The 6,600-nt window shown below is 40.6% G+C and overlaps 1 long non-coding RNA gene across 1 annotated transcript; it reads right to left on the bottom strand.

The window, feature by feature from the left end:
- Positions 1-1,857: 1,857 nt before the first annotated feature.
- LOC133215115 (uncharacterized) lies at positions 1,858-4,555 on the bottom strand. The gene is made up of 3 exons (XR_009726316.1): positions 4,269-4,555; positions 4,098-4,174; positions 1,858-2,095 (listed from the first exon to the last, which is right to left on the bottom strand). It is a non-coding gene; the product is annotated as an uncharacterized LOC133215115 (long non-coding RNA).
- Positions 4,556-6,600: the final 2,045 nt, after the last annotated feature.

The following is a 6,600-nucleotide window of genomic DNA, read 5'->3' as shown; positions in this document are numbered from 1 at the left end:
AAAACCCACCTTTGAGTTCTGTTGATATGTTTTCCCCCAGACCCTGCCAAGAGTCAATTTTTCGTGCAGCGCAAAACTATGCCCAGTGCATCACAAGGTTCAACTGTGCCAGGAATCTAGGAGTAAAACAGAGAACAATGTTGCAGAAACTCAGCACTTCTGCTTCCCGACCTCCCTCTCCTTGCAGAAAGGGCAGACAGCTAGCCCAGTGGTTTGCTGCAAAAGGAGACAAAGCAGCACATATCAGGCCATCACTGGTGAGCACACAGGGAAGAGGTACTGCTGCATCAGGTCCCTCTTGCAGATACTGCATGGAAGAAGAGGTGAGCAGGGGACCTACAGCCTGGGACCACAGCTCTGCACTGGCAGCCACTACTTGCCCTGGTCCCCTCATTATTCAACTGCACTATGGTGGATCACAGAAGTATAGGAAAAGCCTATTTGACCCTCACTGAGGAAAAAATTCCCTTGCCTCTGATTTAACATATCTATCACTTTAGCAGAGAGAATCAGGTTCTTTGGCCAGCTGTCACTCCCACTTAGTTCTCTGAGAGTTTACCTAAGTAAAGCCTGAGAAATTCAGCTCTTCCACTGTAACCCAGTATGCACAAATCATGGGCAGGACCTGGCCCCACTAAGGACCACAGGAGCATTGTCACTCATTTTGCTTGGGTCATGATTTCATACTTTGTTTTCTATTGAGAGAGAAAAAAGGAGGCCCCCCTCCTTCTTCCCCTGCCCCATTCTCACTGGGGCTTGCACATTCTCCAAATCTACAGCACAATTTGCACAGGAGATTATTTGTTATTTTTCCTTTCCTGTAGTAGCACAAATTTAACATACAACAACCTTGGCCTTTTTGATGTCAGATATAACTCATGAGATAGACACTGGCTTTACTGATTAATCTTACTTATGCACGTCTTATTTCTCCCCTATGATTTGACAAGAGCATTTATTTCTGCTACACTAGGAACAAAATCTCAGCTATGTCTCCGGAGCATTACATATTGCAGACTCTGTCTCTTTGGCCCTCTGCATTAATTTTCTTCAAATGACACCAAGGGGCCTATATGTTAAGTTTGCACTATTGGTCTGACGAAATTTTGGCTTCTATTTATAATCATTTGTGTAAAAAGCATCAGTTTGGGTAAGCTTAGACCTATTGTGGAGGGAATTGCTCTAGCACAGATCATTTCAAAACTGCTTTCACTTTCTGTACTTGCTGAGGTTTGTGTTTTTTGATGCAGTGTAAATTGTATCAGGGAAACTGACAACACTCTGACGTGCAATTGGAGGTGTACACTGCAGGGCTCTATCAATCCTAGTTTTGGTCTCCTGTCCTTTTTAAGAGGATTTCTTTATAGAATTAGGTATTGATCCTACCCTAGATAACTGAGATGATTTAAAGCTGCATGACTCCATGGCCTGCTGGCATAAACAGTCTAAAATCAGATTAATACTGTGAGCAGCAATACCCAAGACACAACAAAGGCAATTCCAATTACATACTAGGGATAGAGACTTCTGAGCCCCTTTGGACTCCTGCCCCAGTGTTTTACTTTCCTTACTGCTCTTTTTATCCAGATATATCAATCTAAAATCTAAGATACATCATCTAATTTAGATGTATCTGGATGATGAATAAATACACGATACTGTCCCAGGTTTGGGTGTATCGCAGTTGTATGTGACCCACAATACAGGGTTTGTGATGTTACTTTAGGCTGACCTAACTAATAAATTTAGCTGTCACAAAGTTCTTTTTTGATATTTTAATTATTTTATTTTATTTTTTTTGTCACAATACTTCTGGTTATACATGAATGCTGTCCCCAGATACTACACAGGGAGAAGGGCTGCAAAACATGTATCTTCACCCAAAATACTCTGAGAACACAAAGGTTTCCCTAACAGTGAGAGGTCTAGGGTGGATCCCATTCAATCAAAGGATAAATCCCCTCTTCCTGACATGGTTGTTCATGGATATGCTGAAAAACGTCTTCCAAGCTTCCTTCTGATGCAGGAGCTATAAACTGCTAGAACTGCTAGATCAGCCTGTGGACTCTTCCACGACAATTTGCTAGGACCACTCCTGAGAACAACGTGAAAGCATACTGAATGCTGGCAAATCCATATTGGTGTCAGCAGCCTACACCCAGATGGCTTTTCTCCAGCCTTTCCTTTGCATCATGCTGCTATTTACTCTTATCCAGCAGTTCTGGGAGCACTGTTTTCCCTACACATGCCAACAGCAGTGATACCCGTACAGTAAGGAAGATGCTTCCAGGAGTATCAACCAGGCTACCTGAAGGTAGGAGAAAGGCTGCATCATGCCACAATTCCCTTACGCAGAAAGGATGCGAATAATGCATAAGATAAAAATCTTGGGTTCTGTAAACCAGTCCTAGATCCGCTTTACATTATTCTTGCAGCAATATACAGGAATTGGAAAAAGGTGTGCCAACATCCTGAACGCACTGAGCAAAGATATTTTAATGGACAATTTACTGGCTAATGGTTCCTTGTATGTGCCCTGAAGGAAAGCAGAGCAATACGTTTGTTTAGGTATATACAAAAGGTATTGCTTTTGTAGCATACACCGTATGCCCTACCATGTACCAAGCATTAAACGAGTCTAAGTTAAAAACATGGGACTGTTCACTGAGGAATCTTGATCTGAAGTTTTGGCTTTTGATCACTTCACAGGTAACTAAGAAATTAACTAATGAGGTAACTGAGTGATCCACATTCAGAAAAAAATATTGTGCTGATATTTACAACAGAATATATCTAATTGGAACTATCCCTTGCAAAACAGATAAACAGATCCCTTTCTCTTTCTAGCTGCATTATAATCACATTATAATCACATTTTAGCTTCTGGAATTTAGCAAATACAAGGTTTTATATGCAAGAAAAGGCCAGCAAATTTTTGCAAACGTAACTGTATCTTGCTGTAATGAAAACCCTCTTAGCAGCGGCTCTAGAGAGCCTGGATCTGTTCCAGTGAAGTCTATAGAAGGTTGCTTATGGATTTCAACCTTTGAGGTTCAAATCTGAAAAGATTCAACAAAGAGCCTCAGTGAAGCCAAATAACTAGGCTTAGCCTAGGCTGCCCTGAGATATTTTATTACAGATGAAACCAATTCCCTTTGAAGATAAGGGAATGCTTTAGTCGATGGACACTATTTTACTTTTGGCAAGGTCTATGTAAATCTGGAGTAATGCCATTGACTTCATAAGAACCTCACCCCAGATTTACAGTGATGTCACCAAGAGCAGCTTACAAGCCCCAGTTGATTGAAAATGAGTACCAAACCCTTTAATTGAAACTGAATCATAAAGTAACCAGTGGTAAGATATTTTCTCAGTTACACTTGTGACTATTTTTAATTTGTAGTTAATTATTAATGTAACCATGGAAGTCTACGAATTCACAAAAATCAGCATCATTTATTTGAGGAATTGACCATACCTAATTAACTCCAATTGTTGCTTAATAATTATTATTTTTTCTGGGTAACCAAGGCCTCTAATGCTATAGGGCGAGCCAGAAAGCCTAGTCTGATTTGATAACACATAGATACTTGGGATTTGTGGCATATTGAAAGGTCCACGTGTTCTTCAGTACAACTTCCCCCAATTGAAACACACCCAAAGTGAGGTGCAGGGAGAACTAAGGTTTTTTTTACGTAGACTCTCAACGTTCTGCTTCCAAAATATTTCAAATTTGGACCAAAATAAGCCAAAAACATATACGGAAAGTGAAAATTTTCAGCACAAAACTCCATATCCTTCAAAAGCTTTCTCCTGAGAGATATGCATTTTTGAGATACCTTTTTTCCACAATATTCATAATGCCAAAGAATTAAGCCAACGGAAAATACATTAGGGTTATGCCATACTTTTGAACAGTATTTAATGCAACATTCAGAAATCATTTAAGTTCCTGGCAAAGTCTACTCATTCCTTTATAAATGTTTAAGGCTCAGAGGGACCATTATCGTAATCTAGTCTGATCTTCCACTAAACAGACAACCAAGCTTTGAGGGGCAATATATTGTTTATATCTGTAGTGCTGAGGCTTTGTATACCCAGTTTAGACATGGAAGATTCCATGGTGCCACCTGGAAGCTCCACTGTTCTTCTAGTCTTCACCTACCAGGCTAAACTGGTGGAAATTCTCAAGGTAAATTTATTCACTCAGCCATCTAAAGACATTACACAATATGGAGCTAGGATTATACAACAGCATAGTCACTTACCTCATAGATGATCTTCACCTTTTCACCCTGCTCCAACTTGCCTACCATTAGATCATGGCCTCTAGAGGCACTTGATGGAGGTATGGTACCTTTTAAAGCTCCCAACACATGTAGTTAAACCCCTCTACTGAGTAAGGTCCCTCACTGATGCTCACCTTGGGTCATGATGATACAGAAAGCAGGCTGCAGGGGCCTTACTATTTCATCAGTAATGTCAGTAGCCAGGACATTTATCCAGATCCTATTTCATCCTCCAACAGGCTGTTTGCCTCAAAAGGTGTCATAGGGTCAGGAGATCTGGGGAAAAGTCCAGAGCTGATGAGAAGGGGAACACCAAACTTGGAATAGGTCACAAAGGCGTAGTATCAAACACATCGTACCCCAGAAAATAGCAAGCCACTGTAAAGCAGCAACATGGAAGATGTCTCTCTGTTAGTCCTAGAACTGATATTATGGGTCTAACCTGTAATCCCAAGATTCACAGCAGTCTGATCAGCCTCTTGTTCTCATTTTACTAACTCCCACCTCATGCCCCCTGGATCTATTTAAAACAATCCAGCTAAATTATTTTCTTGGCCTGTTACTTGACCATGTCACATACACCAAACCCAAGCCAAAGGCAGATCCAGTTCAGGCTGTAGTTCAGGTTTGGGTTTAAATCAAATGAATGCTTGTACTTTTAGTAAACAGAGCATTAACAAGTAACAACATAATAGCCTGTAATAGGTTTACTTTGCAAGAATACAGCCACATGATTCAAAAGAAGAAACTAATCTGGGTGATACTGGTATGATAATACAGTACGAAAACAGATCTTCAGATGTGCAAACTGATCCAAAATGCAGTGGAGTTTGCATGGCACCAAACTTCCACTTTTAGTTCATCATAAAAAAAATCAGAGTTGTATATATTTTTGTATCTTTCCCCTAGCTTATATAAACTGATTTTAAACAATTTAAAGAGCAAAACCTTCCCAAACTATCAAAGTTCAGGGGCCTCTATTTTTGCAGCTCCAACATTTTTACTAAGACATCTCCTGCTTTGTGACATTTTAATTATTCACAGCACCAGCACTCTGCAAGTGGAACATGCTGTGTATTCTCCATTCACTCATTCATTAGTTTTAATTAAACCCTTTAATTTTATTTATGCTGTCATGGACTGATTAACAATTTGCAGCACAAACCAGGAAGTCTTAAACAGCACCTTGAGAAATCTTCCTTACTCTAAACAGAGATCTGCTATAATAACTACAGGTCTGCAGGCTTTTGCTCTGAAAGGCAAAAGGAACCACATCAGCAGCTTTCCCAGCACAATTTTCTTTTAGCTCTTTAACAAAACATATCTCAAGGCCTTTGGTGAGAATCACAGATGATGAGGTGTCCAAGGGATTCAATGAAATCTGCAGACAGACACTGCGAAAGTTCCTTTATTAGAAGCAGTAAATAGCTTAGCTGGAGCAGCATGATGCAGTAAGAACAGTGGACCAAGTCCCACTTCAGCAGAGACTCAGGACATTTTAAGTGTTGCCAAAAAGACAAAAGGCACTATCTGAAACTTGTTGAAGGATAAATCCATGGAACAGCTTAAGTGACTTTAACCAGGTCTTGATAGCTGCAGCTTACACATTTTATTATTTTAAATTCCTGTCATTCATTTGAAGAGTCTGTAAGTTCCACCTGCTGACAACAGACCTTCTATCTCTCAAGAGCTTCATCACAGTGATCCTAGAGCACCTGGGCCCATCAGCGCATGTGCTATAACTCATATTCAAAGATTTATGTACACGCAATGCAGCCACTCAAAACAGTCACACATATACCTCTGCACCATCCTGCTCAGCAATTAATTCTTGGCCCCAGATTTCATAACAGACAGACCTACTCTCACTCTTCACATCTGTTCTTTCCTCTCCAGTCTCCCTCTACACATTTCCTTCTGACATCTGTTTCTGTCTCCATCTACACATCCCATATCTGTCCATCTTGCTCCCTCAGCGGTGTTTCATCCCTCCTACCTGACTGGAAATGACTGCCTCAAAGCACATTCTTCACCCCTTTCTCTGCTAGGTGTAGCTAAGGCAAGGCAAATATAAGCCTAGGAGAAGAAGAAATAAGCATTTCAATTGAACAAAGCTCATTGAAAGATTTAGGCAGGACATCCAGAGCTCCTGGGCTGTTTCTCCCACACCACTTCCCTTCTCAATGAACCACCTCGACTCCTGACAATAAGGAGTGGAGGAAAGAACAGGTAAACACAGGTAATCATACCCCCTCTCCTCCTTCGCTGGAAGTAACTTGGAGAATTTTCCACTACCTGATCCTTACTTTAG

The sequence above is a fragment of the Neopsephotus bourkii genome, unplaced genomic scaffold (genome assembly GCF_033783945.1).
Source record: "Neopsephotus bourkii isolate Nb327-2 ecotype Australia unplaced genomic scaffold, CSIRO-AGI_Nbou_v1 NB_951, whole genome shotgun sequence".
In the NCBI taxonomy this organism is placed as follows: domain Eukaryota; kingdom Metazoa; phylum Chordata; class Aves; order Psittaciformes; family Psittacidae; genus Neopsephotus; species Neopsephotus bourkii.
The sequence above is the reverse complement of the archived record's forward strand: the minus strand, read 5'-3'. Positions and strand labels throughout refer to the sequence as shown.